This window comes from Rana temporaria, chromosome 2, assembly GCF_905171775.1.
Source record: "Rana temporaria chromosome 2, aRanTem1.1, whole genome shotgun sequence".
In the NCBI taxonomy this organism is placed as follows: domain Eukaryota; kingdom Metazoa; phylum Chordata; class Amphibia; order Anura; family Ranidae; genus Rana; species Rana temporaria.
In genome coordinates this window covers 162547902-162561885 of record NC_053490.1, presented here as the reverse complement: position 1 = coordinate 162561885, position 13984 = coordinate 162547902, and the positions used below count along the sequence as shown (strand labels likewise).

General features: G+C 40.7%; 1 protein-coding gene across 1 annotated transcript in view; it reads left to right on the top strand.

The window, feature by feature from the left end:
- The window catches only part of LOC120929674 (protocadherin-9-like), a 1495744-nt gene that overhangs the window by 661747 nt on the left and 820013 nt on the right, over positions 1 to 13984 (top strand). The window lies entirely within an intron of this gene.

Below are 13984 nucleotides of genomic sequence, written 5' to 3'. Positions count from 1 at the left end.
CTGACAGGTCCCTCCCTGCTTAGTGAGCAGAGACGGACCTGTTATCTGCCGGTTTAGTGGAGATCAACGAAGCGATCTCCTGCTGAGCTGACAGATTCTGCTAAATGGATCCACCCTGTGTGGAAGGTGCCTTAAGTTTGCAACCGAGGCACTGAAATCACATCTCTTTTTCTATTTCATTCTGTTGCAACAGAATAATTGCAGACTGGCAGCCCTTTAGTGTAAACACACTGAACATGTGTAAGCAGTTTAAAAAAGCAAGTTAGGCACTATGCCGGCTGAGAAGGTAGGAGTTAATGTCTTTTTATTGTTTTTTGAAAAAAAATTGGACACCCCTGCTCTAAGCATTATTAAATTCACTGCTCCCGAAAAAACTGCAGTTTTTAAAACTTTTTTTGTTGCATTGATTCATGTCACCTGGGGCAGGACCCAGGTCCCCAAACACTTTTTAGGACAATAACTTGCATATTAGCCTTTAAAATTATCACTTTAGATTTCTCCCATAGACTTTAACAGGGTGTTCCGCATCTTTTTGAATTTGCCGCGAACACCTCAAATTGTTTGTTGTTCGCCGAACAGGCGAACAGGCAATGTTCGAGTCGAACATGAGTTCGACTTGAACTCGAAGCTCATCCCTAGTCTTATATGTATCCCCAGGTCAAACTATTATGATTTGTTTAAGAGGTAATGGAAATTGTCCGATTACATAAAGTGTAGCCAGCAGATCATGTTTTTGGTATTTTTTTGGGTCTCCCTTGCTTGGCCAATTAGGGCCTTCATTTTGGCTATTCTCTTTATGCATTGGAGCCACTCAGAAATATTAGGGGGGGGTGTTATTTCTCCAATGTACAGGTATGCATTGTTTGGCAGTGTTGATGAGGTGGAGGGTGAGAGATTTTTTGTAGGCCAATTGGGGTGTGAATGTGTGGTGAAGCAGGTATTGTGACGGGGTGAAGTCTGGAGTGTAGGTTGTTATTTGAGTGGTAAGGCAATGTATGTCTTTCCAGAACTGCTGTATTAGTGAGCAGTCCCACCAGATGAGGAGCATGAAGCCCTGGGTTAAGTTGCATCTCTAGCATAGCGGTGAGACACTGGGATGGTATTTTTTGATCTTTTCTGGGTCGATTTTGAATCCATTTTTTTTTTGTGCTGATATGTTGATGGACCCTTTGTGGGAATAGATTTGTTCCCAGTCTTCCTTAGACAGATGTAATGCGAGTTCTCTCTCCCAATGCTGACTGATTGGGTTTGCCTTGGGATTGCAGCTTGTGAACAAGAGCGAATATATGTCCGAGATCAAGTGTCTTTGGGTTCTGATCTGGTGCAGATAGTTTCAAAGGGAGTGTGGTCCCTGTGCCAATTGGAGAGAGGCTTAGCGCTATTGAGGAAGTGTTTGATTTGTAGATATTTGAAGAAAGGAATGGTTCGGTCAGGGTTAGGAGAGGTCTGGATATGTGATGTTGGTTATTCGTGTTGAGCTCTGAGAGTCCAGGAGGGAAGTCAGGGTTCCGATCAAAATAACATTGCATAGTTAGTACAGTGGCACCTCCTGAGCTGTAAGTTTTTTTTTTTTTTTTTCATTCAGCCCTGCTGGGTTGAACCAGGCTTTAGAATGTGACTGCGATTTTGTGACAGTTTCTTATACAGAGCAAAACATTCTAATGCGTCTAATTTACAAGGTAATTAAACTGATAATCAATAATAGCCTATTATTGATTATAATTTTAATTACCTTGTAAATTAGACTCATTTATTAATAGGGTCTTGTTTATCAGTATATATATATATATATATATATATATATATATATATATATATATATATATATATATACAGGTGGTTCTCAAAAAAATAGCATATTGTGATAAAGTTCATTATTTTCTGTAATGTACTGATAAACATTAGACTTTCATATATTTTAGATTCATTACACACAACTGAAGTAGTTCAAGCCTTTTTATTGTTTTAATATTGATGATTTTGGCATACAGCTCATGAAAACCCCAAATTCCTATCTCAAAAAATTAGCATATTTCATCCGACTAATAAAAGAAAAGTGTTTTTAATAAAAAAAAAGTCAACCTTCAAATAATTATGTTCAGTTATGCACTCAATACTTGGTCGGGAATCCTTTTGCAGAAATGACTGCTTCAATGCGGCGTGGCATGGAGGCAATCAGCCTGTGGCACTGCTGAGGTGTTATGGAGGCCCAGGATGCTTCGGTAGCGGCCTTAAGCTCATCCAGAGTGCTGGGTCTTGCGTCTCTCATCTTTCTCTTCCCAATATCCCACAGATTCTCTATGGGGTTCAGGTCAGGAGAGTTGGCAGGCCAATTGAGCACAGTAATACCATGGTCAGTAAACCATTTACCAGTGGTTTTGGCACTGTGAGCAGGTGCCAGGTCGTGCTGAAAAATGAAATCTTCATCTCCATAAAGTTTTTCAGCAGATGGAAGCATGAAGTGGTCCAAAATCTCCTGATAGCTAGCTGCATTCACCCTGCCCTTGATAAAACACAGTGGACCAACACCAGCAGCTGACATGGCACCCCAGACCATCACTGACTGTGGGTACTTGACACTGGACTTCAGGCATTTTGGCATTTCCCTCTCCCCAGTCTTCCTCCAGACTCTGGCACCTTGATTACCGAATGACATGCAAAATTTGCTTTCATCCGAAAAAAGTACTTTGGACCACTGAGCAACAGTCCAGTGTTGCTTCTCTGTAGCCCAGGTCAGGCGCTTCTGCCGCTGTTTCTGGTTCAAAAGTGGCTTGACCTGGGGAATGCAGCACCATTTCCTGCACACGCATGTACACGGTGGCTCTGGATGTTTCTACTCCAGACTCAGTCCACTGCTTCCGCAGGTCCCCCAAGGTCTGGAATCGGTCCTTCTCCACAATCTTCCTCAGGGTCCGGTTACCTCTTCTCGTTGTGCAGCATTTTCTGCCACACTTTTTCCTTCCCACAGACTTCCCACTGAGGTGCCTTGATACAGCACTCTGGGAACAGCCTATTCGTTCAGAAATGTCTTTCTGTGTCTTACCCTCTTGCTTGAGGGTGTCAATGATGGCCTTCTGGACAGCAGTCAGGTCGGCAGTCTTACCCATGATTGCGGTTTGGAGTAATGAACCAGGCTGGGAGATTTTAAAAGCCTCAGTAATCTTTTGTAGGTGTTTAGAGTAAATTAGTTGATTTAGATGATTAGGTTAAGAGCTCGTTTAGAGAACCTTTTCATGATATGCTAATTTTTTGAGATAGGAATTTTGGGTTTTCATGAGCTTTATGCCAAAATCATCAATATTAAAACAATAAAAAGGCTTGAACTACTTCAGTTGTGTGTAATGAATCTAAAATATATGAAAGTCTAATGTTTATCAGTACATTACAGAAAATAATGAACTTTATCACAATATGCTAATTTTTTGAGAACCACCTGTATATATATATATTTGTGTATTTATTTATTAACAATAAGTGGTCTAATTCTATGTTATTGAAAACAACATTACAACAGTTCCATTTTCATTTACATTTGTCTATGGTTTCTTAAAACTACAAAAACATTAAAATATTGCTTTCGTTAAATTATTTTAGCCATGGCATAAGTTTGAACATTTTCTTCTGTATGTAGTAAAAATCCAAATATTTATTTTTCTGCTCAGGAGATTAGTTATCTAACTTTACTATTAGTCTTTCCCCCACACAAGTGCTGATCCTTTCATTATCTCAAGCAAGCCATTTAATTTAGCAGGTTTGAGTTTGAGTGAGGTATTAATATGGCCTGTCTAAGTTTTTAAGAGTTGCGTTTCAAATGGCCTTTACTACAATATGTGTATTATTATTTTTTTCCTCAATGAAGTTGAGTTTTGCTTTAAAATTATAATAATTTAGTTATTATGATTACAAAATGGTTATACTGTACATAGATTTGAATACCTACTAAGAGGAAATATTGCATTTCAAATTGAACCTACATTAGAAGATAGCAGACAAAGTTGGAGTTGCACTGTATGACAGACACAACAAGGTGCCTGCTCCTGCCTATTTCAGCATATTATTTCAGCCTTTACTGGGAGCTATTGACAATCTTAAACAGATAATAGCAGATCTACCAATCAAATACATTATATAAGGCAAACAGTGTTGCTATAAAGGAAAATTAATTCACAGATCATACAATAAAGTCACATTAGCACCCAGTGAAAAAACGTGCATATGTTCAAATACAATTCAAAATGAACATATCCAAGTATGGGTATGTACATAAAATAGTCCATAATAAATCACTGATGTTATGAAGTAGTCTCCACACCACACCAGAATCACCGATTCCCCATAGGACTCACCGACATTTATTGACTTACACTCTCAGGCCCCATACACACCATAGAATCTATCCGCAGATAAATCCCATCAAATGGGTTTCTGCGGATAGATTCTATGGTGTGTACACTCCGTCGGATATTTATCCGCGGATAAATCTCCCCTGGGATGGATTTCCAGCAGATGGATATTTGCTGACATGCTCAACAAATCCATCTGCTGGAATCCATTCCAACGGATGGATCCGCTCGTCTGTACAGACTTACCGGATCCATCCGTCCAAAGGGATTCCCCGCACGCGTCATAATAGCGGCGACGGCGCGACACGTCATCGGCAGAGGATTTCAGCGCGGATTTCAATGCGATGGTGTGTACACGCCATCGCATAGAAATCTTCTGAAATCCTCGAGAGGATTTATCCGCGGATACGGTCCGCTGGACCGTATCTGCGGATAAATCCTCTCGTGTGTATGGGGCCTCATGCTCGGCTCAAAGGCAATGTACCCCTCAGGATTGTGGATACTCCAGCACTGATCTTCAATAAGAATTTAACAGATCTCCCATATGTATAAAACAAAAAAGAACATTCAAATGGTGCAATCCCATTTCATAAAATGTATTGATAAAATCATAAAAACCTTCAAATATTCATGTAACACATTAGATTAGACATTAGAACTCACATGTAACACATTAAATAATCACATGTAATGAAGTCATGTAAAACTTGCATATCATGGTCACAGCAGGCCCAACATCTAATACTCTGTGTCTCACCCAACTACATAACTTCCACCGGAACATCAGTCACTTCCGGTGCTACGTGTTGTGTCACTTCCGGTTGCCGTGCAGCCACGTCCCAATGTGTTTCATCATTACGTCTGCATTCTGAAATCCCAGGACAAAGTCATAATGACAAAACACACCAGGACGTGGCTGCACAGCAACCGAAAGTAGCACAACACGTAGCACTGGAAGTGATGTTTCAGTCGGGTGAAGTTATACAGTCGGGTGAGACACGGATCATTAGATGTTGGGTCCATGTGGCGTTTTACATCATCTCAATACATGCGATTATCTAATGTGTTGTGCGTCCAATATTTGAAGGTTTTATTGATTTCATCAATACATTTTATCAAATGTAATTGCACTATTGGAGTGTTTTTTGTTTTATACATATTAGAGACCTGTAAATCACTTATTGAAGATCAGTGCTGGAGTATAAACAACCCTTAGGGGGATATTGTCTTTGAGCCGAGCATAAGAGTGTGAGGCAATAAATGTCGTGAGTGCATACCTGATGGGGAATTGGTGACATGTTTTGCAGGCGGTGTGGTGTGGAGACTACTTAACAGCATTAGTGATTTATTACTGACTATTTTATTTACATACCCATAGGTGAATTTGTTCATTTTGAATTTTATTTTAATACATGCACTTATTTTTTCACTGAGTGCTAATGTTACTTTATTGTATGATCTGTGAATTTATTTGTTTCTTTATAGCGACACTGTTTACCTTCTAAACTGTATTTTGTTGGTAGATCTGTGATTAATCACCTTTTAAAGTGGCAGCTGTAGTTTTACATGTTTTTGTATTTATTGTTTTTTTTTCACATAGTGGTAGGATCATTAGAGGAGTTGGTTTGTTCATTTGTGGAGCCTGTAGAGTTTTCACAAATCGTATACAGATAACTACATCCTCAAATGTTTTAGAGATAGGCATGCTCGTCTGCTGGTCATGTAACAGTACTGGGGCCCCAAGTGGATTCAACCACTACATTATTGGAGGCAGATGGGAATATAGGGCCAGATTCACAGAAGAAATACGCCGGAGTATCTACTGATACTCCGGTGTATTTTCAAATTTGCCACGTCGTATCTTTAGTTTGAATCCTCAAACCAAGATACGACGGGTTTGGCTTCGATCCGACAGGCGTACGGCTTCGTACGCCTTCGGATCGTAGGTGTAATACTTTGGCGCCTGCTGGGTGGAGTTTGCGTCGTTTTCCGTGTCGGGTATGCTAATTAGCTTTTTACGGCGATTCACGAAGGTACGCGCGGCCGTCGCATTCTATTACGTCGTCGCTAGCCGGCTTTTACCGGCGTATAGTTAAAGCTGCTATTTCTTGGCTTATCTTTAGACTTGCCATGTTAAAGTATGGCGGTCGTTCCCGCGTCTAATTTAATTTTTTTTTTTGCGTAAGTCGTCCGTGAATAGGAAAGGACGTAACTCACGTCGACGTTCAAAAAATCACGTCGGTGCAACGTCATTTCGCGCAAAGCACGGCGGGAAATTTCAAAATGGAGCATGCACAGTTCAAGCGGCGTGGGGACGCGCTTCATTTAAATGAATCACGCCCCCTACTTGCCCAATTTCAAATACGCCGCCAGAAAAACACTACGCCGACGTATCTTACGGCGCAAAATCACTGTGGATTCGAAATTCCGCCAGGTAAGATACGGCGGCGTAGCGTATCACTGATACGCTGCGCCAGGGCAAATGTATCTGAATCTGGCCCATACATTATTCCTATGCCCCATACCTGGAATTGCCATAGAGTTCAACTTATTTCCCTGGTTTGGCCTTAGCACTAGGGCACATAAAGTCACACCCTATATGCACAGATTTTATATTTTAATTAACATTACATTTATATATCCTTGTGTGCATATTTTCTGTAATGAAACAAAGGCATTCATCGGCAACCAATAACAAAGTTGTTCATTTCTTGCTCCTATCCAGCTACCTGTCCTAAATATTGTATTATGGCAAGTTTTCAACCTTTTCGCACATTTCAATGCTTGTTATGGAAATTGAATGTGTGATTACAGTGTTAGTCTTGTAAGGTTTGTGAAAGGAGTGGTTGCCACAGCAACATTCCTTGTCTCCAATCAACCACTTAGGTAATTAAGCAAGTTTCTTGAAAGTGGATTTCATGCTTGGAACACAATTAATATAGATAGTATGTGGAGCGTAAATTATAGATAATCATTATATTTGTGCCTCAATTTAGTTTTATTTTTATTTTTTTTGGAAACATCATGGGAATAGCTCAAATGCATTACCTTCAATTCAGAATATTCACTGAAGTCTTTCACTTGTTGAATTGTAATTTTACATTTTCAGGTTTTTAAATAAGGTTGCCATTTAATAAAGAAAATAATAATGCCATTTTATATCTGACATTTTGGAAATTGCATGTTTGTTTCGTTTAAATGCAACAACGTTGAATTACAAACACATAATAGACATAAAAAGCTGTGATTTTCTAAAATTAAATACAACTTTTATTGGAAATCCAGTATGAATCTAGCTGATCACAGCCACAAGATCAGAAATGATATGTCATGTAAAGAAGAAACAAATCCATTTCTAAAACTTCTAACTAGCTTGCTGGGTTTTATTCACAAAGAAAGAAACAATTCAGGCTTTATCTTTTACAATAAGTACCTCCTGGTAATTTGCCTATTTCACTGGCTACTTCTCTACATATTTACAAAGTGCCAAAATTTCATACATGCAAATCAAAGCTGCTCCTAAAATCCAGCAGACATTAGTATAAAATGGAAATTTTGACAGTCTAATTATTTGTTTTCAAAGTTTATACAGTATAGACTGTATGCTGTCAGATATCGGCACTGCTACTTTTGAAATAAGGCAGAACAGCAATACCTAAGATGGGCCATAGACAGAGAAAATGTCTTTCCTGCAACCAGGGGTGTTCTCCGGGTGAACCACTGTATTCTCCTGGCAGGGTGAGGGGGTGGGGGGAAGCTGCACCACAATTAAAACACAGTGGTTATTGCTAGTGGCTATAACAGCCACTCATGATAATTGCATGTAAAATCCGACAGGCTGGTTGCACCCAACTGGATCGACCAGCTTTGGTACATTCAGCCTGCCCATACATTATTTGAACCATCTATGGCCGGCTTAATAGATTTATTTCTGTTTTGTTAGCATACAGCCTGTTATCTCTCAGAAGACTGCAGGCTTACAAGTCAATGAATGTAGATACCAACCTATAAGGCCTTGTACACACGATCAGTCCAATCCAATGAAAACGGACTGAAGGACCGTTTCATTAGTCCAAACCGACCGTGTGTAGGCCCCATCAGTCCGTCATCCTTCGGTCCAAAAATTTAGAACTTGCTTTAAAATTGAACTGATGGACGCCGAACCAATCGGTCAAAACCGATGGTTAGTAAGCAAAAGCATTGGTTCAAAACCCGCGCATGCTCAGAATCAAGTTGACGCATGCTTGGAAGCATTGAACTTCGTTTTTTTAAGCACGTTGTTGTGTTTTACGTCACCGCGTTGGACTCGATCGGTTTTTGAACCGATGGTGTGTAGGCACATCAGACCATCAGACTTCAGACCGTTCTCATCAACTGATCAGTTGTGTACAGGGCCTTAGTCTTTCATGTTTGTGCATGTGCTTCATTGGTATTACAGGAGGTGTTACAGGCAATAATAGTAAGTTAAAGCAATGTCGACTACTTCCCTTGAGAGTAGGAACATTTCTTTACCTTCTAGTGGTTTGGTAGAGAATAGTCACACATTTAACCAAATGTCACTGGTTAGATGTGTTAAGATACACAATGATGTGGTGACAGTGGCATTGATTTACTAAATATAGACTGTTCGCTTTGCATAGTTGATGTTTACTTTACAAAGTGGATCTTCACTAAGGTTAGTAAAAAATATGTATTTACTGTACTTTAATTAGTCAACCATGTACTAGCACAAACTAATTTTCTTTATTTCCTTCACACATGACTGGGCATTCAAAGTGAAAACATGTTAACCTTAATTATCATCATTCACTTTGCAACATGGAGACACATTTTGCAAAGTCAATAGTATTTACTCCTTTAGGAAACCACCCCGATTGTGTTCATTAAAATCATCAGCAGCTCACTTGACAGTGACTTGATGGGGGAATAGACAGTGTACAGAAAGCTTAGGGCCAGATTCACAAAAGAGATACGACCGCGTATCTCCTGATACGCCGTCGTATCTCTGTGATCCGCCCGTCCTAACTATGCGGCTGATTCATAGAATCAGTTACGCATAGATAGCCCTAAGATCCAACAGGTGTAATTGACTTACACCGTCGGATCTTAGGATGCAATTCTAGGCCGGCCGCTAGGTGGCGAGGCCATTGCGGTCGGCGTAGAATATGCAAATGACTACTTACGGCGATTCACGAACGTCCGCAATGCCCGTCGATCTAAATTTACGTTGTTTCCGTAGCGATACGCGTCGTAAAGTTAAGGCTGCCTCCTAGGTGGTCTAAGCAATGTTAAGTATGGCCGTCATTCCCGCGTCAAAATTTAAAAAATCACGTCGTTTGCGTAAGTCGTCCGTGAATGGCGCTGGACGCCATTTACGTTAACCTCAAACCAATGACGTCCTTGCGACGTCATTTAGCGCAATGCACCTCGGGTAATTTTCCCGACGGAGCATGCGCAGTACGTTCGGCGCGGGAACGCGCCTAATTTAAATGGTGCCCGCCCCATTTGAATTAGGCGGGCTTGCGCCGAGCGGATTTACGTTTCACCGCCGCAAGTTTACAGGTAAGAGCTTTGTGAATCAGGCACTTACGCTGTAAACTTGTGGCGGTGTAATGTAAATCAGATACGTTATGCTACCGCGGAGCAACGTAAATGTACCTGAATCTGGCCCTTCGTTTTTTAAGTGGTATGCAACTGTCAACCAGCTTCAGAATATTAATATGTAAGTGGGTCAACAAACAAAAAAGCTGTGCCAATAAGAAGTTAGTTGGGGTTGCTAAACTAACTCTTAAATAACTTTGAAAAACTTCTATACATAAAATAAAAATGTATCACTAAACACATTGTTCTTGTGTATTTGTGTATTTGAAGCCATATGGTGCCTCTATCACATACATTTGAGGTGAGAAGCATATGCAGACTGATTGTTAAAAAAAACTTCTTCTCTTAGTTGTTATCACTCCCTAACAAATTCACACAGTATAAAATCTCTAAATGCTGACCATGTGCTTTTTTAAATGTATAAACAATATGAATAAGGCAAGAAGAATTTTTATTTTGTTATTTCCAGAAGGGGATTTTACACTTTAAACCAGGGATCTCAAACTGACGGCCCTCCAGCTGTTGCGTGACTACAAGTCCCATCATGTCTCTGCCTGTGGGAGTCATGTTTGTAACTGTCAGCTGTGCAATGCCTCATGGGACTTGTAGCTTTGCAACAGCTGGAGGGCCGCCAGTTTGAGACCCCCCGCTTAAAAATGCCAGGGCCTTCACTGGTTCGAGTTCTACTATTGGACAGTCTAATTACAGGGGTGGGTTTAGCACAGTCACTGTATGTCACTGCACATGATTTAAAGAGTTGGGGGATTGCAAGGGTGGAACTACAGTTGAGTATTTATAAATATCAACACTGAACACCTACACTCCTTTCCAAGACCTCAGCATCAAAATAATCTTCCAAGCAACCTAGCCCACCTTTCCATCAAGCAATCAGTATACAGTGGACATAATGGCTGGATCACTGGGATCTAAAGCTTGCTTTGATTGGCTTCATAATAAAAGAATACTTTGTAGTATATTAATATTATTTATTTAATTTCTGTTTTAAGGGTGGTCTCAAATTTGATTGTTTTGTTCAATTTTTGGAATCAAAGAGAGCAAATAATAGACTATTGCATATAAACAATGATGTTTGGCAATTCAAAAAAACATCATGACTCTAGACAGTTAGTTTGAGAAAAAATCTAAATACAGTATATGTGGAAAACATTATGGGCTAGATTCAGATAGCCCGCCGTAACTTTGTGCGGGCGTAGCGTATCTCAGATACGCTACACCGCCGTAACTTAGTGAGGCAGGTTCTGTATTCACCAAGAACCTGCGCCCTAAGTTACGACGGTGTAGCGTAAATCTGCCGGCGTAAGCGTGCCTAATTCAAATTGTGAAGAGATGGGCGTGTTTTATGCAAATAAAACATGACCCCACGTAAATGACGTTTTTGACTAACGAAGCATGCGCCGTCCGTGAAAGTAACCCAGTGCGCATGCTCCAAATGAACCCGCAAAAAGCCAAGGCTTTCAACGTGAACGTAAATTACGCACAGTCCTATTCACGAACGACTTACGCAAACGACGTAAATTTGACGCTGGTCCGACGTCCATACTTAACATAGGATACGCCTCATATAGCAGGGGTAACTTTACTCCGGAAAAAGCCTAACGTAAACGACGTAAAAAAATGCGCCGGGCGGACGTACGTTTCTGAATCGGCGTATCTACCTAATTTGAATATTCCTTGCATAAATCGACGGAAGCGCCACCTAGCGGCCAGCGTAAATATGCAACTAAGATACAACGGCGTAAGAGACTTACGCCAGTAGGATCTTAGCCAAATTCCGGCGTATCTTGTTTTCTGAATACAGAAAAAAGATACGCCGGAGCATCCTAGAAGTTACACTGGCGTATCAATAGATACGCCAGCGTAACTTCTTTATGAATCCACCCCAATACCTCTTAATCTGACTGGAAGTTTCAGAAAAATCATTTGATGAATTGGTAAACCTTTAGAAATTCACCACAATCATGATGTGTGTTTCTTTGTGCTATAGTACCATATTGTAGTAAACAAAGGACAAACTTATTTCAGATTTCAGCATGTTTCAGGTTAAATGAAACAGATCCAATTCTAGATTCTGCTAAATGAGTACTTCCCTAGCGAGTTCAATTTTCTATTGACACTATTAGTCTGTGCACCTGGAGTTATAGTACTGAGTTAAATTGCTTAATTAACATGGTGAACTTTGTTATTTTGTTTTGACAATAAATGATTGGCCTTAGTACCTGAGGCAACAGGAGATAAACTGACTCCTTGTTTGCATAAAAAAAGTCAAAGCATAGAATGCCTTCTACATATTGCATCTGCAAATGTTTCTAAACAACACATTTTATTTGATATGGAAGTTTGTTTTCCTTAATCGCAACATGATTTAAGGCAGTAGATGGTGAACACGTTTGTTAGTAAAAAAAGTGGCCTGTTTCCCTTGTTCTCTTATGTACCAAAGTGTCATTAGGGCCAAAGGTGATAAAGTGGATTTTGTCTACATAGATTTAAATCTTTTTTTTTTTTGTGATCTTTTCTGATTACTGTTCAGTAGTCTAAACTATTTGCACAATTCAATTACTGGTGACAATAAAGCCTGGAAGATGATTGGTTTCTATGCAGAGCTGCACCAGATTTTGCACTCTCCAGTTTTAGTAAATCTTCCCAATGTCCTTTTTAAACCTGACTGACTGTATAAGTTCAGTGTATTGTAAGGTATCATCAGGCAGTTGTTGGGAAAAGATCTAAAGCTCAGCTGAACCTTTAGTTTTAATCAGCTATATACATTCTAGCAAAACAAAAGGTGTTCAATGACTTAAGCCCCATACACACTATTAGCCAGATTCAGGTAGACTTACGACGACGTATCAGTAGATACGCCGTCGTAAGTCCAAATGAGCGCCGTTGTATATTTAAACGTATTCTGGAAACCAGATACGCTTAAATTTGGCCAAGATACAACCGACGTAAGTCTCCTACGCCGTCGTTTCTTATGTGCATATTTACGCTGGCCGCTAGGGGCGTGTACATGGATTTACGCGTCGAATATGTAAATGAGCAAGATACGCCGATTCACGAATGTACGTACGCCCGTCGCAGTAAGCTACGCCGTTTACGTAAGACATACGCCGGCGTAAAGATAAACCACCAAAAAGATGGCGCAGCCCACGCAAGGTATGGACAACGGAACAGCCATCGTATTTTACGTCGTTTGCGTAAGGGTACGTGAATGGGGCTGGGCGTAGGTTACGTTCACGTCGAAAGCATTGAGTCGACGTTGTTTCGTAGGGAGTAATTACGACGTGATTCTGAGCATACGCGTGCATGCGCCGTACGAACGGCCCTCATTTACATGGGGTCACGGTTAATTTAAATGTAGCCCGCCCACTACATGCCTACTTTGAATTAGGCAGAGTTACGCCGGCCCATTTGCGCTACGCCGACGTAACTTACGGAGCAAGTGCTTTGTGAATACTGTACTTGCCTCACTATGTTACGTCGGCGTAGTGCAAATGGGATGCGTTACGCCGGCCAAAAGATACGCCATTGTATCTGAATCTGTGCCTATCAGTTTTCCTGCAGGTTTTTCTCTTCAGGTTTACCAAAACCATCTACAGTAGTATGAGGACAAACCTTAAGGAATCGTACACACGACCAGTTTCCTCGGCAGAATTCAGCTTCCGACCGAGTTTCTGGCTGAATTCTGCCGAGAAACCCGGCCGTGTGTACACTTTCGGCGGAGGAAGCCGACGAGGACCTCGGCGAGGAAATAGAGAACATGTTCTCTATTTCCTCGTTGTTCTATGGGAGCTCTCGTCCCGCCGAGCTCCTCGGCGGCTTCAGGGCTGAACTGGCCGAGGAACTCGATGTGTTTGGCACGTTGAGTTCCTCGGCCGTGTGTACGAGGCCTAAGAGTTTCAATTCATATGCAATCAGGCAGGCCCTTGCACTACATGGTTTTGGTAAACCTGAAGAGAAAAACCTGCAGGAAAACTGATAGTGTGTATGGGGCTTTACAATTTGCTTTTCTTCTAAAGCTTTGT